General features: G+C 37.5%; 2 long non-coding RNA genes and 1 other non-coding gene across 3 annotated transcripts; all 3 read left to right on the forward strand.

The window, feature by feature from the left end:
• Positions 1-313: 313 nt before the first annotated feature.
• LOC107306607 lies at positions 314-4,891 on the forward strand. The gene is made up of 2 exons (XR_001552197.2): positions 314-360; positions 1,887-4,891. It is a non-coding gene; the product is annotated as an uncharacterized LOC107306607 (long non-coding RNA).
• A 2,630-nt stretch (positions 4,892-7,521) lies between these two features.
• TRNAE-CUC lies at positions 7,522-7,593 on the forward strand. Its single transcript has one exon. It is a non-coding gene; the product is annotated as a tRNA-Glu (tRNA).
• A 7,316-nt stretch (positions 7,594-14,909) lies between these two features.
• Positions 14,910-19,352, forward strand: LOC116652514. The gene is made up of 2 exons (XR_004305615.1): positions 14,910-16,813; positions 16,977-19,352. It is a non-coding gene; the product is annotated as an uncharacterized LOC116652514 (long non-coding RNA).
• The last annotated feature ends 2,717 nt before the right edge of the window (positions 19,353-22,069 follow it).

The raw sequence follows: 22,069 nt of genomic DNA on the forward strand, positions 1-22,069 counted from the left end.
TCTCATAGATCCATTAATTTCTTGAACTGATCAGCATTTTTATTAACTTATTATCCCAAACTCAATGGGGCACAGTTTTAGCACCATAAAAATAGACCAGAGCAGTTGTTTTATGAAATTGTTATCTGCCAGACCTTTTTCTACACATCTATCTCTCTATGCCTTCATTTGCCACCCTTCATCCAGACATATTATTCTTTTCTAACACTTCCCCAACTTCGCCAGGTTGGATGGAACCCTGGGCAGCCTGGTCTGGTATTAAATGTGGAGGCTGGTGGCCCTGCCTGTGGTGGAGGGGTTGAAGCTTCATGATCCTTGAGGTCCCTTCCAAGCCAGGCCATTCTGTGATTCATTGATGCTGTAAGTAGTATTTTTCAGATTGTTTCTCTGATTTCTGAACACAGCTTTGTTTTCCAGTGTGTGTGATTTCCCTCCATCCTGACAAAATTATTTTTCACTTATTCTACAATTTTCACTGCAGCAGTATGGAGCACTGCAACCTTGCAGCACTGTGTTGGACCCCTGTTAATGACTGTATGCAGTTCCGAAAAAATATGGTTTACAGTAGTTTCATACAGTCTACATTTCCCTAGCTTGCTTGGAAGAATCTTATAAATGTCATAAAGCTGAGGTACATGACAAATTCAGGCATATCTTTATCCACAAGGTCTGTTGCCTTGTCATAGGAATAAGTTAAATAGTCTGCTGCTGAAGATTCTTTATGAATTGTTTCCTGTTAGTTATATTTATGAATTTATAGATGCTTTATTATTTCTTTCAATATTTACTGCCTATGAAACCTTTAATTTTTGCCTCTAACTTTCTCTTTGTGTCTTTCTAGAGGCAGATAATACACTCATGATGCAGTCTGCTGATCTATCTCTGAAAAACAAAACCAAAACTGCCATCACTGCTGCATCACAAGCCTGTTCCCTGCCATAGAGCCCTGTTTCCAAATATGTGAAGTTTGTTTTAGCCTGAGACCTTAAATCCCTTTCCTGTCTTAGGCCACAGGTGTTTTACTGAAGATGCAAGTTAACAATCTACCAAACACTTTGGCTTTCAGTGTTGTGGTGGTAACTCTCACTCTACCACAAGAAGCAAACTCTTTTGTTTTCTAATCTTCTTAGTACTAATGTTCAAATTGACAGAGTGGATCAGATCAGTTAATGGATTACTCTAGCATGCTTTTACCCTGTGGAGGAATAATTCATTATAGGCAATCTTTATTTTCAGTGTCACAAGGTGGTAGTTAAGTCCAGAAGCAGAGGATGTCTTTAGTAGCTCGTTTAAAATACGTGTTATCACTGCAGCTCTTAAATATTTTCATTACTTACATTTCTGTTAAAGTTTCTAAGCTCTCAGTGATGTCCTTTGAATAACCCCAGGAAGAAAAAAAAAAAAAGAAGAAATAAAATAGTGAAAAAGTCTTGAAATTTCTTTAGCGCCTTAGCTATTTTCCTTATTCCTTCTGGATCACTGTAAATCAATGAGAAGAATGTGTTTTCTGCTTATAATGAAACCTAAGGATGAAATTCAATAGAAGTATTTTTTTCAGTGAAACTTTTTTTTCCAAACTTCAACAGATGAACAGATGCACAACTAAACATCTTTATTTCTACGGTTTTCCATTTTGCATTTCTGTGCAGTTCAGAGTAAACCTTCAATCACTGTGTTCTTTGGAATGAGCTTGGAGTGCTTGTTCTATATTTTATACTGATCTTGGGCTCCTGTCTGATGCTGACAAACAGCTTGTTAACTTATTTTTAAAAATAAGTGAAGTGCAATTTGCATTTCTGTGAACTGGGGATTAAGTACTGTGTGTAGATTAGGAATAATTTATGTCTAATTAATATTAGATACTTTTTTTGTCTCTCTTGCTTCAGATTTTGTTTTGCGTGAGAACATCAGAGTACTCCCTGGTGAAGTCAAAGGAGAGCATTTCTCAAGATCAAAACATGAAACCATTAAATTGGAAGCAGTTCTTGTTTTAACCTCTTACTTACTGACCAGTAAATTAGTTTTGACCAAGTAATATCTTCTCTGGAGATCTGAACATAGTTGGATGCTGCATTTTGTTGATCTAAATGCATCTGCTGCCAAGACTATTTGAAGTAGTTTATCCTCATGAAAGTACGTTGGCATAGTGAACATTTAGATCCATGTAATTTGTACTGCTACAATTCTTTTATCCAATGTATTAATAATGATTTCAGCTGAAACATAGTCTGTGAGAACTGTATAATACTCTGTTTTAAATGAAAATCTTATCCTTGCTAACAATTTGTTTTTTTCTTTACCTTTAATCATACATACAAAAAGACGGGACTGTATTCATTCACCATTTTCAATTTCTAAGTATTCAGTTATACCTTTTTTCATTGTTTGGCTGCTTTGCAGCTGTAGGCAGAAATAAACCTTTGTGTTGGGAATGGTTAATTGGTGAACTTTATTGGGTAGGCCGGCAGAATTGCTTTGCCATAAATAATTTCAATCACTTTAATGGCAACTTTGCAATCACGAGGAAGCCAAGAACAAATAACATACATTTGATGGCATAGATCTTCCCTGAAATAAATGTACTTTCTCCTCTTCATTAAGGAAGAAATGGATTATAAAGTGAGTTAATGAAAAAGACCTTCCTACAGTCTCAGTCTACTTTGCTGGGAAGCCCTGCTGTTTCAATGAGATGTTAAACCTAGTTCACTTCTACCCATCAGTAACATCTATGTACAAAATGTCTCTGTTCTCATAAGATCATTTTTTTTTCCAATTGAATGGCCTGCTAGTATCCAGACAATGCAAATTGTTTATGAGCATTATGGGCAAAATCCAACTCATGAAAATAATCCCCCTGATCTAAGCAGGAAAAGAACCAGCACTGCACAAGTATTTTTCATTGGTGCAAAATTCAATGACAGTGAGAGACATGCTCGTGAAGCTCCAGTGGTTCAAAGTCTCTCTCAATTGCTTTATTCATTATTAAGTAGCAAACCAGAAGTTGAAGCACAAAAGAAAATCCATGTATGATGCTGCTGAAGAGGGGATTACCACGAGGAAGAGGGTGCATATCTGCTATTTCTGCCTCCTCTGCAAATCTGAATTAGAAAATGAGAACAGTGTCTATCCTGTGACAGTCATAAGAGCTCAAAAAGTAGATTGTTAGCAGCCAGGCTGTGTGGTAGGAAATTTTTGTAGAGTCCTGCTGTGTCAGTGAGCTATCCCTAGGCAAAAGGAAGCGTTCCTCTATGCCTGTGGAATGGAAGTAGTTTTGTGCAAAAGCTCCACAGAAATAAAGCCAAATAGCAGTATTTAATAAACGAGAAAACGATACTGCCATATAGAACTTTGGAATTTGTGTATGCTTTGGGGGCCATCTCTTAGGATAATTCTGAGTTCTGTCTATCAGTGGTATTAAATGACTGGTGTTAAGAGTTTAAGAGTAGCATGTTTCTTGAGAAACGAATTCCTGTGTATCTTCAGTATGTGCTGCAGACTTCAGCCATCCTCTTTTTCACCTGCTTTCCTATCTGAGGAAGGGGCTTATTTTCTGACATAGTAGGAAGTCAGTACTACTTTGCTGTATTGCAGCTGCTGTTAGGAGGGCAGCTGGCTTAATTCTGTGGTTGAAGAGCACTGAAGTGTTTTGAATGGCTGAAAACACAGACTGATTTTCTGTCATCATGAAAAAGAGCTGCCTGTTGCATTATGGACACTCTTCAGAACATTATCTGCTCAAAGACCTACCCAACAAACACAGTATTATTGGAACTAACAGCTTTTAAGTGATCTTTCCTGACTAGCATAAAAGGGTTTCTTTTAAAAGTGTGCAGTGAAATTTGCCCTAAGTAAGCCTTTCCAGGACTAATAGAATCTTAGAAACATAATGACGTACAAATCTAGGAATGAAATTGTCTTTAGTGAAAAATTTTTTGGCCCAAAACACAGATATTTTCTGTTAGAGGGCTTTGTTGTAGACTCTAATTTCTGACTCCCGAGGAATTACTCTCAAAGACAAGCTGCTGATGAGTCGTACAACTGTGATCTGTAAATGTGCCCAGTGTTTTGCAGAAGAGTGTACTGCAAATTGATAAATAAATAAGCCATAAATTCAGCTGGGCCAAGCTAAATTGCTGCTCTAGCAGGCAGCATTTGTGTTAGATCACAGCACAGGGATGCTTAATTTGTTTAAGAATCGTCTTCCTGTGACACACCATTTCTTTTTACTGTGGTGTACTGCTCAATGTTAGATTATAATAAGCTTGATCTCAGAGTGGAATGCTTCACTCAACTGAGGAAAACAACATCTTTATTACTTAATATATTCTGTTTACCTCATTTCTGTATAAAAATGTGAGCTCCATAATGTTCTATGTGAACTGAATATGATTTACCTATGCTTTAAAACAGGACAAAAATAAAATACAAATTCTTTCTTACTTAAGTAACGTCTTGTCTTGATTGAGTAAAATGCATATTAATACCATGGACAATAGTGTAGGTTTTATCCTTAGCAAGTTTGCAAATAGCATAAAAATGGAGGGAATGGCTGACTCTTTAGGTGGGTGCATGGTTGTGCAGAGTGGCTATGGCAGACTGGAGAGGTGAGCTGACAAAAATATCACGAGGTACAAGGAGATGTGCACAGTCCGGTGCCTGAGAAGAAAAAGCCCCAGGTACCAGAATATGTTGAAGACCATCTAACTGTTGCTGAGCTTGGCAGAATCTCAGAATCACAGGAGTTGGAGATCATCCAGTCCAACCCCTCTGCTAAAGCAGGTTCTCTACAGTAGGTTACACAGGGAAGTGGCCAGGCAGGTTTTGACTATCTGCAGAGAAATAAACTCCACAATCTCTGTTCAGCTTGCTTCAGTTCTCTGTCACCCTCACAGTAAAGACATTTTTATCCATGTTTTGATGGAAGCTCTTGTGATCTAATTTGTCCTCATTTCTCCTTATCCTGTTGTTGTTCATTATCAAAAAGAACCAGGCCCCATCCTTTCTACACCCATCTTTCAGGTATTTTTAAGTGTTGAGATGATCCTCTCTCAGCATTATCTTCTCAAGGCAGAACAGCCCCAGGTCTCTCAGCCTTTCCATCTCCACAAGGGAGATACTCCAGGTCCCTAATCCTTGTGGCCTTCAGTTAGACTGTCTCCAGCAGTTCTCCACCTTCTATGAAATGAAAAGCCCATAAATACAGTCAGTACTCCACATGTGGCCTCAACAGGGCAGACCAGAGCAAGATGTCACCTCCCTCAACCTGCTGGCCATCTTCATCTGACAAACCTGTTTTGCACTCCTTCTGGAAAAATAATAATTAGGACCCTATCAGACCTAGAGATGTTTTAACAATGTCATGCTTGTGTGCTTGATTTCATTCAAAGTAAATCACGTGCAACAGGTATAAGACAGATCTCAGAACTCCAGAATGGACTTTCTTCATCATGTGCTTTTTACCAGCCACTCTGGGAACCATTATTGCATCCATCAGTTAAAAAGGAAATTATTTCTTTCACTGTCTGTACCTCCAAAACCACTCATAGAGCAAAAGAAAATTCTACTGTGTAATAAGGTTAGTAGCAGTGTTTCAACAAATATAGACTTAAACGCCTTCCTGTCCAGCAGCTCTTACAACGAGCTCCTTGATGTCAGAATACAACAAGGCACTCAGTGCTTCTCCAACAGATCTCTTTGAAGTCAGATTGATCTTTTGTCTCCATGTAGTCTACAAAGACCTGTGCTGCCTTGAAATAATTCTGAAGTGGAAATATGGAAAGGCGAAGAACCTTGAGAACAGGTTTTTCCTTACTATAAATACACATTCAAAACTGTATTGTCAGTATTTGTCTCATTTAAAGTACAAAGGATATATCTAGTCTCTGAACATTTATTTTCTAGTAAAAACACAGATAAGCCAATAAGTCCAGATGCTTTTAAAGCAGAATGTTAAAATGTTAAAAACTTAAAATGCCACTGTCACTTTACAGTTGATTGATTGAAAACTGGTGTTCCGGAACCTTCTAAATGCTTTTGTATCTGTGTTAATCAATACATTACCATCACAGTAAATTTGATTAGTTCTTTTTATGTACTTTTTGTAAAGTGCTGAAAATGTAAGGAGATTTGGAGAGTATTCTGTCTGCTCGGCACAGAGCTGAGACATTGTCATGCCTTCTTTCCCTACTGACTGCATCTTACACTGCCTAGAAACTGCACCAATGGAAACAGCCCATTTTGTGTTTCCAGTGGTCTGCAAAGGTACTGAATTTTCAGATGTAGAATTCTGTTGTTATTGGCTGCTTTAATATGCAGCAGGGTGGCCATCAGGAGATGGGACATGTGCATTGTACATTGTACTGATGGTTTGGGAAAAAAGAGAGAAAGTATGTCATAGATCTAGCTGCAGGCCTTAAATATGCTATCACCTTTAGCTAGGAATTAGCAGCCAAGCAGCTAAGATGACACAACATATCTGCCCACTACCACTGAAATTAATTGAGGTAACCTCTCCTACAGTAACCAAAATGATACTGCCAGTTACAGAGTGGGGTTGTGGGGTTGAACATTTCAAACAACCTGCCAGATCTGCAGGAATGCCTCAGCCTATCCCCTGCAGGGCGACTTAGGTCTGACTGTCTGAAAGCAGAGGTTGCTGTCAAAGAACAGAAAGTGCTTGACTCAACATGTCAATCTATACTGATCCTACTTTCACACGGTTGCATAACAATTGAATCATTAATCATCAAATTGTACGACTTATATGTCGTAAATTTTATCCTTTTTATTGGCATTGTTATAAGCTATGCTAACAGCCATATAAACATTATCAGGAGTAATCCCATAGATTTGAAGTGAATGAAATAATCACTACACAAATGAGGTATTTAACTCATGTGCTGGATCTATTGTGTTCTACATCTGTCTATATAACTAAGTAACAGTTTGGCATTATTAAACCACGTGAAGGAGAATACAAAAGGCTTTTTGAGCTGCTTCAGCCAAAGAAAACATGTGAATAGCTAGTTGATGTGAACTTACAGAGTATATGGCTGAGATAACAGCAGCTGTTTAGAAACACTCCTGGGAGGGAAAAAACTCCAGGTTATTTGTGCCGTTCTGCAGATTGAAAGTGCCCGTATTTTAGTTATTCAATCATCTTTTTGGATTCACAAAAGAAAACATAAAAGAAGTTAAAACATCTAAAAATTTTATTTCTTGATCCCAACTCCCCTTCCCTTCCCTTCCCTTCCCTTCCCTTCCCTTCCCTTCCCTTCCCTTCCCCTTCCCTCCCTTCCTTCCCGTTCCCTTCCCTTCCCTTCCTTCCCTTCCCTTCCCTTCCCTTCCCTTCCCCTTCCCTTCCCTTCCCTTCCCTTCTTTTCCTTGTCATGGTTTTGTAATGTTGCTGTCAATATTCCACATCATTACATCATGTGCAGTATGGATCATTAAAAGGTTCATAGTCCAGTTTCGTGGAATAACAACATCCCAAATACTCAGCTCTCAGATGAAAATTACATATCCCTGGTGGTCTAGTGGTTAGGATTCGGCGCTCTCACCGCCGCGGCCCGGGTTCGATTCCCGGTCAGGGAACCATCTTCTGCTATCAAGTCCTCTGTATTATGTAGTTTTCTTCTTTTTCTGGAATACTGACAGCAACATTACAAAACCATGACACTTTTCTTTCAGGAAAATGCATTTGTATGAAACTTCAGCTGTATCACCACACAGTAATTGAGCATATTACTTTTGTAGTGCAGTAAAATGATTACAAAAGAGATTCACATGTTGGAAGTCATGTGATAAATTTTATTTCCAGAGTGCATTGGTAGTTCTGTCCATTGCTGTCAAGTTTCTATTCTGGCCTTGGGGAATGGCTGGATATAGATGTGTGTAGTTCAATTCCTGCTCAGTAGCATAGCAACAAATTTGGGCATACAGCAATATTGATACCACAGCAGAATAAAGAAAAATAGATTTCACTGTGAAAATGTTCTTCATCAGAGGGTGATTGTTAGGGAAAATGGTAAATTTCTCAACCAATTTGCTACTCATGTATCCCCTGTATAGCCCTGAACCATGACCCATGTAGGGGTGTTAGAGTATTGTGAAGTTATGAAACAGCAGAGGTAGACAATAATAGTGCTGACATTGCTATTTAGTAGTTATTAAGTTAAAATGTATAGTTTAACCATAAGACAGATGGAATGGACTGGTCTAGCTCGGATGGCTCGGATGAAAGAAGATAATGAATTTTTGGACAAGTTCAAAAGAAGAGTAATACGTGAAGCATGAAGCCTGGGCCTAGGACGAAACACAGTGGGAAAGAAGGACTGAAGATATATTGATTAATCACGAGAAATGAATAACATAAATGATGTAATGTTTACCTAATCATATAAATATAGAACGTCTTTAAAGCTTGATGGTCATTCACTAGGAGTGACCCAAGCTCTGTATGCATTTTTCACCTGAGCACTGAGCTTGTTAATAAAATCAACCCTGGAGTACCCACAAGTTCGAGTCTCAACCTGGTTCCTTTCTGCAACAGTGATGGGCATGGGACAGCTTCCCTGGGCAGTGGGCATAACCTCAGCTGCCAGAGCTCAAAGGTATGCTTTGAGCTCACAGACACAGGGTTTGATTTTGGTTGGTTGGGTCTGGAGTTGATCTTGATGACTCCTTCTGGGTTCCTTCCAGCTTGTTTGGTTGTTCTACAGTTTTATGACTTCTCTGTTCTACGTTCTTGGCTGGCATTGAAGAGGTCTGCTCTGGGCAAAGTACAGGAGAAGAGGGATCATCTGCATCTTACATAGTTATATAGTATGTCTGTGACAGAAAAAAAAGACTGTAGAGAAGAATCTGAAGCCACATTCATAAATGACAGCATGCAGAAGATGCTGTAAATCTTTCTGCCAAATCACTCGTGTGTTAAAACATGTGTCTTCTTGGTATGTAGTTCTGTTGAAAAGTTACAAGGTTAGAGCTGTTTGCTCAAAAGTTAGTCTGTCTGATATATAATTTCTTGCCCATTTACTGTGCTGGGTTTTTTGTTCTTGCCTTAATTGCTGCTATTCCACCTACACAGACAATGAACAACTCAGATTTTAAAATAACATAAAAATATTCCTTTTGGAGTGAATACAGTTTTCTTTTAAGCGTAAACTGTATCAACCTGAGTGTAAAAATTTCTAAAATGAATATTATTATATTTCCCCACCCCCCTTTTTTTTTCCTCTCTGTATGAAGTAGTCTGGAAAGCTATCATTTTGTAGATGAGTTTTAACAGGTGGTCAGTGGTTTAGGCAAACAATGGTGCAGGGGTTTATTGTCAGTGATGTGGATAGAATAGGCTGTAATGATTTTGGCTGAGATGGAGTGAACTTTTCTCACAGTGGCTGGTATATGTGTTGATAACACAACCAGTGTTTTAGGTGCTGCAGAGCAGGGCTTAAAATATGCCAAGGACATTTCAGCTTCTCATGCTATCCTGCCGGTGGGAGGGTGCAAAGAGCTGGGAGGGAGTAAATCTGATCCAAACTGGCCTAAGTGAGGTCCCATACCATGTAGCATTGTGTTGATAAAAATCTTTGGAGAGACCAGGCATGTTGATGTTGGATGAGATGCAACTGACCAGATAGGGAAAGAGTGTTCTGGGCAGCAAGCTGGCTGGACTGATTTCCAGAGCCTTAAACTAGATTTGATTGAGTTTGATATGACAGAGAAGATCTGGGGAACAGTGCCACTTTAGGAAGCAGCAGGGGAAAAACTCAGATTTGTCTCAAAGGAATTAGAGAAGGCTCCCTTAAGAAGGTAATGTTGCCCTTAGTGTAGTTGATGTCCCAATGCACAAAGCATGGGAAATAAGCAGGAGGCACTGTAAACCACAATGCAATTAGAAAACTATGATGTAATTACTATCACAGAAATGTGGTGAGACAAAATATGGACTGCTATGATTGAGGGCTAAAAGCTTTTTATAATATATGCAAGGAAATAGGGTCAGAGGAATTGCCCTATGTCAGGAAATGGGTATAGTGCAAAAAGCTGCCTCTGAGAAACAGGCATAAGCAGGTTGAGGGTTTATGGTTAAAAATTAAGGGTTAGACTAGTAGAGGACATCTAATGGTAGAGGTGTACTACAGGCCACTTGACCAGGGGGAGCCTGTGGAAAAGACCTTCTTGCTTCAACTGCAGGAAGTGTCATGCATGCAAGCTTTCATCTTGATGAAAGCTTTCACTAAACTGGATGTCTGCTGGGAAAGCAATAGCAGGCTGCAAATAATCCTGAAGATTCCTGAATTGCATTCAGGATAACTTTCTGGTCCAGTAATTAGGCAAATGAACCCCTGGAGGTGCATTTCTGGACCTGGAGCTTACCAGCAAAGGGGAGCAGACTGCAGACATTCTGGTATGTAGTGATCATGCCTTGGCAGAGTTTGTGATCTTGAAGAGGACGGGTCTGGCAAAAAAAACAAGGACAGGGCTCTTACCTTCAGGAGAGTGATCATTGGGCTGTCCTAGGAATTATTGGATGGGATCCTCTAGGAACCTGTCCTTGAGGACAATGGAGCAAAAGAGCTGGAAGCACTTTAAGGATTCCTTTCTAAGATCAGAAGATCTTAGAAGAAGATCTCTTGGAAGCTGAGTTAAAGCACATGAGGAATGAGCAGGTGACCTGGGGCAGCCAGTGTGGCTTCGAGAAGGGTAGATTGTGCCTGATCAATCTGGTGGCCTTCTTTGATGGACTGACAGCATCAGCAGACAAAGGGGGGTTCAGCTCCTGTAATCTATCTGGACTTCTGCAAGGCCTTTGATATGGTGGTTTGGATTGTCTCAGCCAGTGGGTTCTGGTCAATAGTTCTGTGTCCAAGCAGAGGCCAGTGATGAGTGCTATCCCCCAGGGGTCCATCTTCAGTCTGCTACTCTTTAACTTATTTATCAGTGACCTGGATAGTGGAATTGCATGCAGCCTTAGCAAGTTTGCTGATGATAGTAAGCTGAGGGGTGCAGCTGACACTATGGAAGGAAATGACACCATCTGAAGGGACCTGGTTTGAAATGTGGGCCCATGTGAAGCTAATTAAGGGCTGAAAGGATGATCAGAGGGCCGGAGCACTTCTCCTGTAACGACAGGCTGAAGGAACTGGGTTTGTTCAGCCTGGAGAAGTGAATACTATGTGGTGACCTCAGTGTGGCCTTTTAGTACACAATGGGAGATTGTAGACAAGGTGGAGAACAACTTAACATGGTCTGATAATGCCAGGACAAGGGGGAATGGTTTTAAAACAAGTGAAGGGAAATTGAGATTAGATATTAAGTGAGGCACTGGCACAGGCTACCCAGAGAAGCTGTGGATGCCCCATTCCCAGAGGCATTCAAAGTCAGATTGGAGGGGATCTTGGACAGCCTGATCTTGTGGGTGGCAACCCTGTTCATGGCAGGGGGTAGGTACTGGATTATCTTTTTGATGCATTCCAACCCAAGGCAATCTATAATTCTATGATTCTATGAATAAAATATTAAGATTACTGTGTGAGAGAACTGATGAGAATAGCAATTAAGTGACATTTGTGATATCTTTGACATGGTTATACAAAAGATGCTATATACAGCACGTGCCAAATATAATGATTATCATCAACAATATCCTTCTGACACTAATTAGATAATTGAAGGGCAAGCCCTTCAGTGATATTGCACAGGATGAGATATTCGTCACTGAATCTTTTAATATTTTCTTTTTTATTAGCATACTAAATGAATTAAGGGAACAGCTAAGTACTGCATTTTCTTTCTTGCTGATATTTATTTCTCTAACTTAATTGTTCTGAAACCTGCGTTGGTATCAGTTTTGCTTTGATTTAGCTCAAAATTACTTGCTTCTGAGGAGCATGGGTATTACCCATGAACAGAAATAGTGACTGATGATCCTTGCTTATTGCAGATTGCCCCAGAACTCAAAAGCATAAATGTAGCTAATGTTTGTATGTTTGCTGTAGTTTTCATGTGGGGACATGTTTACTAACTCTACAATATTTCACAACCATTTTTTTGTGATAAATTGAGAAAGAAAAATAAAATAAAATAAAATAAAATAAAATAAAATAAAATAAAATAAAATAAAATAAAATAAAATAAAATAAAATAAAAATCCCCGAAACAACTAATTACAACAGAGCTCCCAGAAGTCTAAAATCCTAACACATCAATACTTTCTATTGTGCATAGAACCAGAATTTCCTGTTGTCTGTCTTCACATCTGGCACTCATGCAACCTGTGGATTCTCCATCTCTGAAAGCATTCAGAGGCAGGTTGGATAAGACCCTGGTTGGCAACACGATTTACAGCAGGACTTAGATCTCCATGAACTTTAAATCCCTTGCAACCAGGATTTCAGTCATTGCACTTGTGCTTGCAAATTACATTCAATTCCCACTATGTCATTTCCTTATTTACTCTATAGAAGTTCTATATCTTGACCCATGGAAGCAGAAAAAGGTGGGACTATTCTTGGGTTCTAATTATATCCACCCAAAGGCACTGGTGATAAAAGCCATTTTCTCTTCATGATATACCAGACATGTGCATTTAACCTGTTCCTGTTGTGCTGAACTACTTGTTATTATATTCAAAGTTCCCATAATCTATCTTGCTTCTTGACTACATTTTAGAATTAATTCAAAAAAAGTCTACAGTGTTGATGCTAATTTTAAAATTCAACACAAAATTTCAATTTCCAAAATATTCTGCTTAGTCAGGCATTTTCTCAAGCAGTCTTATTGGTCTGTGGCTACAAAACCTTATATTTTGAATTGAATCCTACATATTCAGGTATACTCCTGTCATTCCAGAAAGTCATTTTTGCCATCTATTAGTGGCAGTTCTACCACCATTTGCTTTGACATCACCCAGTCCCTCTAAACAGGTAGGTGATTGGACAGAACTAATAACGACTCATCTTTAATATACTATCAGCATTAATTTTATTTTGGGGGCGGTAAAATTAAACCAATGCAAGAAAATTTTTTCTTTCTTTTCAAAGAACATTTCAGAAGGATCGACAGACACTGATTTCATTTGTCTAAGTAGATAAATCATCCATGTTGAACTTGTCTCCACCAGCATGACCATGCTTATCCATGATTTAATTTGCAATTTTTCCTCTTTTTCTCCCCTGAAGAACTACTGTTTAAATAAAGGAAGTCTGAAGGTTATAGAGTGCCATGCATTTTAATCAGTACATCTCTAGAAAGCCAGAATATAAATATTTCCCACAACAGGCTTTTTTTTTTTTTTGTCTCCCTTTGCTTCATTAATCTACACTGACTTGTGGTGACATTGAGATATTGGAGAAGGAAATAATCTTTTATGAGAGAACAGAGTAAAGAGATGATTTTATTCAATTTCTTTTCTAGGGCACTGGGTTCGGTGGGAAAGTTTAATATTGTCATTTAAAATCAAGCAGTAATGAAACCATACAGTAATACCTTACAATACTTCTATGCAGTAGATGACAATAGTTAGCTGTGCTCAGGCACTCACAGTGTTTCAGAGCACACTGACATGGCTGGTCTTTGAGGTTGACCCTTACTTTTTCTGCTTCATGCTGCAAAATATATATTTTTATATAACTGAGGAATATTTTATGTTTCACTTATCCATCCAGTGTATCTTTAGCAAAAGTATTGTCTGGAAATGGACTGGATAGAAGTAAATTAATTATTCTACGTTTTATCTTGCCTGTCAAAATATGGTAGGCAACACAGGTGTCAGTGCTCTGTGCCATCTTCCTCTACATGTTTATAGAGCGATATTAATTATTCTTATATTTAATCATGCACCGCAAACAGTGCTCATAAAGCTTTTCTGTGTCTGTGCAAAAAGTAATTTTACCTCTTTGGAGTCATTTAAATACTTTCCTAATAGACAAAATGCATCTCAGATCTGCACAAATAATTCAAACATTGTCTTTTCGTTACCCTCTTTGAATTTATCAGAAGTTCTCTCTTTGGATCTGCTTTGTTTTTTCCCCATGCCTTCTTCATAACCTTTGAATGAAAGGAGGGTAATACAGAACAACCCAGCCTAGATACATGAAACTGTCCAGTTTCCGTGTTTCCACAGATAAAGCCGATGTACTTCATGACACTTGAGTAAATCCTGAACATTTGATAGTGCAAAATCTTGCAGAGAGAAAGAACATAGCTGTATTTTTCACTTATAATGAGATAATCAGTCATATGTTTAGACACGTGAAAATTATGTAGTGATCCACAATGTAAAGGAGCACTTGAGGAAGAGAAAATAATTAACCAGTCTGTAGTTTTGTAATGAGCTTTCTTGGCTTCATTACAATTAAAAAGGACTTTCACTATTTAATAACTTCAGGAATCCATTTAATCTACAAGATTGAATGTCATGGGCATTTATAGTGTTGTGCTGCATATAGCAATTTGATTAATTAGGTAGGATATTAAAAACGAGCGAATAACGTTATAGCTAGTGACTTATTACTAAATATATATTTTAAATATAAATAAAAATTCTATTGTTTGATGTGCTTCAGAAATACATATATGGTTATGGTCCAAGACATCTTAATTTCTCAAAGAATTGGAGACCATAAGTATGTTTTAATATTCTTCCTTTTAAATTCTTGTCTTATCACATATGTAATTAGTTTGGGCAATACATTCCATTAATTCCTCATTGACAGTGTAGGTGGAAGATTTTTATTTGCATTTAAATTTTGATAATTTTTATATAGATAAAAGAGTTATCTACTTTCTACTTTTTTTTTTTTTTTTTTTTTTTTTTTTTGAATTCCTTAATCAGAACAATCTTCCACTTTTTTAGAAATCTGGAAATTCAAAATTCAAAAATTTCTTTCTGTAATATCATTAGAATGCTATTATAGCAACTTGGATGGAATTACACAGTTTCATTAGTAAAAGCAATCATGAGTAGGACGCAAAAAATGATCCTATAGCAGGATTGTTCAAGTTTCTTAGCAGTGCTTTCATAACACTGACAAAAAATTGTGCAAATTTATGTGTAATTCGTAACATAAAGTCTAAAATGTATTGTTTCCTAGCTTTAACAAAACATTGTTTCTTAAGAGTTTCTAGCTAAATTATAGTTCAGGTTATTTATAATATTAAAAATACCTTAGTAACTGCCCACAGCAATATCACCTTCTAAATGAGATGATTGAAAGTACTGCAATATCTCTGAGACTCCCATCTATAAAATAGAAATAGTTCTTATGATCATATATGGTAAATTTCTGTAATGTGCAAGACCAAGAATTTGAAACTATTAATTGTCTTTGCCATTAATAGAGTTTAGACTCCCGAAACATAGAAGTGACTCAGCAAGACACTAACCCACCGGTTTCTGTGGCCAAATTAAATTTCAAGGGAAGTCTTTTTCTGCCTCTACACTATTTTCTGTTGTGGTATATTTTCCTTTGAATTCACTCTGTCCTGCACCTTTGATGTGTAGAAATACAATGCCTGGAAATAGTATAAACACCTTCTAATTGTGGTCACTCCTGTCCTTTATTGCTAGTTATGGTACAACTGTTTAGCCTGTTGAAGGCAGAGTACATATATATGTAAGCCTTCTGTCTGATAAAGGAAGATCTCAACAAAGCTGAGAACTGGAAGAGAAATAGGAGACACTCACCACTCTGAATGAGAGAATAAATCTTTCTCCAGGGTTACATTTTGTCAATCAAAAGTATATGTGCCTATAGATATAAATAATAACATTGATTTGCTGGTGTATGAGGCAGTCCATACTTCACAGATGAATTGTTGGGTAGCCATTACTTCTGAAGAAGTTAACTGTGTCCATGTTGAAGGACGTGAGTTAGAACTATTCATGCCAGATCTTGGTACCAATTATTGAGCTCAATACATCTTCAGTAAGCTAGGTGGGGGTGTTTGTTTCACTTTATGGTTTTATTGGAAATCACTTAAATGAAATTTGTAGTTTGAGTCACACCTAATTCAAATGTAGTCTGGTTTTTCTGGAAAAAATAAAAATTGCTACCGAAGCTTTCACTATTCCTCAAAATTTGTTACCTTTTATTTATACACATCTGGATTGTGTCAATGCAAATGACTTTTGATGCTTTGGAATAGCATGAAGAATATGCACTGTTCATACCAGTGTGTCAGGCTTCTTATTTGCAGTGACACAATGCATTACCATGAAAAATGTTGCGTTTCTTGATTAGGAAATCATAATTTCAGTACTATACATTCCAACATTTTACTTCTCATAGTGAGCTTTTGCAGGAGTATGAGATACACAGATACTGTGTCAACTTACTAAGAATTACAACCACAGTATGTAAATCAAGATAATCTGAGGGGAAAAGCAGTGTTCTTTAGCAGAGATACTACATATCAATCCTTAAAGACTGTAAGGAAGATGAAATTTATTATAAAGGTTCACTGTTTACATAAACATTAATATTTTCAATAATATTGAATGCAGTGATGAAAATAAATTATTAAATATACATTCATTGACATTTCTGAAGGAATAGTCATTGTACCATTACGATAATGACTTTTAAAGGGCAAATTTTACCATTAAAAAAACAAAATAAATCAATCTGAATTCAAGAGAGATTTAAAAATCTTTATGGAACACAGTTTATTTATTTATCAGATCAAATACAAAAGTACCTCAACTTACTTATGATGTTTCCCTTGAGCAGGAACTTTGCCTTTCCCATCCCTACCATTAATGCTGCCGAACTGCATCATCGTTATCATTGGACAGAGTTGCCACAAGGTATGAAAAATAGTCCTACGATATGTCAGCAGTTTATTGCCAATATCCTATTGCCAATCTGCCAAGAGAATAACAATGCTTATATACACATTATATGGACGATATTTTGGTAGCAGCGCCAACAGAGCCAGAGGTGAATTTGATAGTATCTTGTATTATACAGGCACCAGCCGCAGCCAGACTAAAAATTGCTGAAGATGAAATTCAGAAGACACCCTCCTGGTTATACTTGGGATGGAAGATTTTACAACAGAACGTCCAGCTACAGACCCTGACAATAGGAACAAAGATTAATACTTTGAATGAATTACAGAAACTGTCAGGCACCATAAATTGGGTAAGACCACAGGAGCCTCTACAGAGGACCTCCATCCCCTCTTTAAATTATTGGAAGGGGACCCAGAGTTGTTATCACTGTGGCATTTGACTGCTGAAGCTAAAACAGCTCTGAATACAGCTGTTACAAAGATGAATCAACAAGCATCACATCACAGAAAGATAAACCTGCCAACTAGCCTTTTTGTTATTAGTTCTAGTAGTTATTAGTGTCGATCTGCCTAGGTGTAGGAGGGCCCTATATCTGTACAGGCTGGATTGATGAGCTGAGGCCAATGGTGTGATCTTTAACAAGACCTAGTGCTGGGTACATTTTGTGTACAACAACCCCTTGCATCTACAGGACTGCGCTATAGTGGCTAGAATGCTGAATTCTGGCTTGTATGAGAAATAGTGTTGCCAGCAGAAGCAGAATGATATTTGTCCCCCTATATTTAGCTGCGGTGGAGCTACATATCGAGAACTGTGTTTAGTTTGGGGCCACTTATTATGACAAAGGCATTGAGGAACCAGAGATTGTCAAGAGAAGAACAACAAAACAGGTGTGGGTTCTTAAGAAGAGTGGCTGATGGATCTGGGATTGTTTAATCTGAAGAAGAGGAGGTTCAGGGGAGACGTTATTACTCTACTACTACCTGAAAGGAGGTTGTGCTGAGGTGGTAGCTGGACTCTTCTCACAGATAACAGTGATAGGAAAAGAGGTAGCGCCTTTGAGTTGTGCCAGGGGAGGTTCAGATATTAGTATTCAGATATTAGTAAAGATTTTGTCCCTGAAAGAGTGGTAATGTGTTAGAACAGACTACCCAGGGAGGTGGTTGGGTCACCATCCCTGGAGGTGTTCCAAGAAAAGGGTGGATGTCACAGGCTGGAAGTTCCCTGTGTCCAATACTGCAGGTGTAGAAATCAATACCCACTCTGACTTGTTGGCATTCTTTAACAGCAGCAGAATCTTGAGCTGGTGTCACACATAATTCTACCAGTAAAATTTATATTTAAAAGTCTCTTACTGTATTCCCTTTGAAATTCATTGTTTATTGAATTATTGTAGGTTACTCTGATGCAGCTAATGTACATGTCAGACAATTTTTTCCAATGTTATTCTGAAATCTTTTGGGGAGTCCTCTTCTAGCTAAGAAAAAAAAGGCAGAATACCTTACATTCCTTCATCTTGCACTGAAAACTCTGTATTAAAAACAGATTCCCTGTTCATCTCCTCCAATGTGCATTGAGCAAAAATGAAAAACTAGTAGCAGAGTAGTTGCTGTAGGAGCAGCAATCAGATTGAAGTTTGAATCATTACCTGTAAAGGTAGTTTACCAAAAACTTTAAACAGCAGGCAGTAGCATAGAACTCAAGCTATTTCAGTGGCATTTCACATTCTGATAAGCACGCTATGAATTACTCTGGATATGTTTATGTCACAGGGAGGACAGTTCCATTTGCAGCATATCTGCACTTTTATTTTTGATAGGTTCAATCAGACTCACAAACTGGGACTATGTGTAAGTGTAAGAGCAGGAGATGTAAGGCCATCACGAACAGTTCAGTAAAAAGACTCATGTATGCCAAAGCATATTTCTTTTGCGAGCATGCAATCAAGTCATATGCACATTAAAATGATGGAGGAAATAAGACCTAGAGAGATGCAAGCATTGTCATTTTCACAGAGATATAGGTTTTCTCCATCTCCCAGCAGCTTTGAAACACCTGATACCTTTTTTCATATCTTTTCAGGCTGTGGAACAAGAACTCTAGCATACAGAATCGAAAATCAAATCAAATAAAATTTCCAGTGAAAACATGTCAACACTAATAAGGATTGGAAATCAGACATCAGCCTGTATTTAATGAGACAGAGTAACGTGTTTTCTCTGAGAATAGTTTGTTCTACATTTGCTAAACAGTCTTCTGTGTACTGGTCAGCACTGGAATTAAGCATAGGCTGGTCCTTGGTGCTGTATGGCAGTTCTAGAAAATTGTTCATATATTCCACTGGTTCCTTTGCATTTATTTCCTCATTCTTCCTTAGCAAGAGAAAATAAACAGAGAGTTTACATTCTGATCCCAGTTACTGCACTATAAACTTGATGGAATGTTGTCACTTGAGAAAATGCCTCTGAATTTATGTCAGTGCAATTGAATATAACAAAATCTGGCAGTGCCATGAAAGAAAAAAAAAAAAAAAAAAAAAAAAAAAGGCAGAGTACAATAGAGTACAATGAGGTCTGTTACTTCCAGAGGAGTATATTTTTTATGAATTAACCCAGGTGCCAGGAGGAATATACTGCTGCATGGTGGTTTAACAGCATCTCAGGAAATTCTTGATGTGGATTTTGCTTTTTATCACGTCTGCATGTATTCAAAGACATATACAAAATACAGATCCAATAACACTTCTACTTTGAGTTCAGTTTTCACTCTTCATAGAGCTGTCTTCATGCAATTAGTCAGCTTCCTTTAGCAATACCTTCCTTCATACTAAAACAAGAAGGAAAATCGTTTGTTCCCAACAAATAATGTGAATCAGTCATGCAGTGAGCAATATGTCCTGCTCTTTAGAAATCTGTTTTTGCTGTAGTTTACATTTTAGCTTATATTTTATTTTTTTAAATGGATATGTAATTTTGAATCTCACCAAGGCCCCTATTTTATCAGTGGTTGAAAATCAGCACAAGATTGGTAAAAAATAAAAAATAAAAAATAAAAAAACATACATATACACAAAAGTAAAATGTGCTGAGAAATTGATCTACTTCCATTCAGATTATACTGCCAGGCAGTGTTTACAGCTTATAGGAGGAATGTTCTGGTTACAGCTCGCTCGCATTAAAATTAATTGTCAGTACAGTAGGAGTTACTTATAATATCTCCACTATCACATGCAATTTGTTTTATAGTAACTCCATATTCCAAATCAGTTAGGTTTTTCTGTATCTGGTTAAAATATCTGTTAGAGTTCAAGTTTTCCTTCCAAATGTTAATACTTTTAAACTCCTTGCTATTACTCTACATGACAATTCATTTGTCAAGCTACAGTAAAATTGGAGCCCTGGGATCTATTCTAGTTACTCTTAGATACATATTTTAAAATTGAACAATGAAAGAAGCTCCAGAAGAACCATGAAATGGTTTGAAATCAGAATAGTGTGGACCTGTTTAGCTATAATAAAATGTTGCTTTCGAAGCACCAGGTCAATTTTAACACTAAATTTCTCAGCCTTGTTTATTAATGATGAGAATTCTTTAAATATATTGGACAAGCACCAAAGTGTTAGGGCATTTTTATCCAATACTGTCTTGAAAATGAAATAAAAATATGTCAAAAAGAGACTCTCCTATGTGATTTCATTTTCTTCTTTTCCCAGACAAGGAAAATCCTTATCAATTTTGAATGTGCTCTTCTTCCATGCCATCCTCTGATGCAACGTCCCTCTCTCTTTTAGTAGCTGAAATGATGTTGATGCAGATTTGAACATCAAGTAATTTTTTAGTACCTCTTTGTTGTTTTGGTGGGGTTTTTTTTGGTTTTTTTGGTTTCTGTTTGCTGTTGTTGGTTTGGTTTGGTTTTTCTAGTTAAGTACAAGACCTGTTCACCTTAACCTGGAACTGATTTCATAATGTGCACATCCACAGGGTAGACGTTCCTGTCTTAGCCTAAGAAGGGTCAAATTTGTTTTAATTCTATTTGTCTTTTCAGAAGAAAGACATGTAGTGCAATTTTTAACATAAAATTTCTTGTTAACGAGTTCGTTTATGGTAAAGTCAAATATTTTTGATGTTTCCAGTTTTTTCCAGCTTTTTCAGGGAAGAGATGAACCCAATGCATTTTATTGAGGTTCACCAGGGAGGTGAGGAGTGTGAGGAGTGCAGAATTCGATGCAAAAAAACCCCAGTCTTTTTCAAATGGCTACAGAGTCTTTGAGAGTACAATTCCCTCTGCAATTTATCTATCTATCTATCTATCTATCTATCTATCTATCTATCTATCTATCATTTATTTATCTATCTATTCAAAATTTGGATATCATAGAATTTAAATTTATTCTTTAAATACTCCAGTGGAACTGAAAATAAAAAGATTTTTTTTTACTTTTCTTTAATGAGACTTCTCAGACACCAATTGGTCTTCAGTTGAAAAACAGAGCATAGTATTACATATTTATTTTAAATTATTAAAGCTACACAATTCTTAACGTGACTGTGGAACCTGGAAGCTGCTACAAGGGCAGGACAGAGGAGCACAACTCGCTGCTCTGCAGGAAGAATCAGGGGCTAATGAGCCCTGGAAAGCTGCACTAAATGCCTTGCCCTGTTTGTCCCTGTTGTAAAGAGTGTAGGTAGAAAAATACAAATCCACCTTCAGCCACTGTCTTCCATTGTCTTCTACTAGGTAGGCTGAAGGTGGCTGAGGTTAATCTTAACACATAACCTTGAGCTTCTGTGCCTGTGGACTTGGACACACACTCCCTGTGTCAGGCTGGAGGGTAACTTCAGCTGTCAGAGAAACATCAGGGTGAGATTTTCTCAACCTGAACCTTTGTTGGCAGCAAGCAGTGTCTCTCTTTATAAGAATCTCAGTTTGTCAGACATAATATGGCATTATTGTGTGCTGAGGAATATTTTTCTCTTACGAAAGTCTGCTAAAGAGACATGATACAATTGTTGGGTATCTGATTGTATTTGTTCCATTTAAAAATTTGCAGGCAATTTTTTTTATTTCAACTAAAAACAGAATCACAATTATAAAAAAAAAAAAAAGTGATTTTTTTTTCAACAGCTATCAAACATATTCTCAAATTTCTTTATCACAACAGAAAGCATGGAGGCAAATTTTTTTCTGATCACAGGACTGTCTTCAGCCAATATATCAAAAGGCATGCAGTTATTTGCCATAACTCGAGTTGGTTCTGCAGTGCACCC

Source organism: Coturnix japonica, chromosome Z (assembly GCF_001577835.2).
Source record: "Coturnix japonica isolate 7356 chromosome Z, Coturnix japonica 2.1, whole genome shotgun sequence".
In the NCBI taxonomy this organism is placed as follows: domain Eukaryota; kingdom Metazoa; phylum Chordata; class Aves; order Galliformes; family Phasianidae; genus Coturnix; species Coturnix japonica.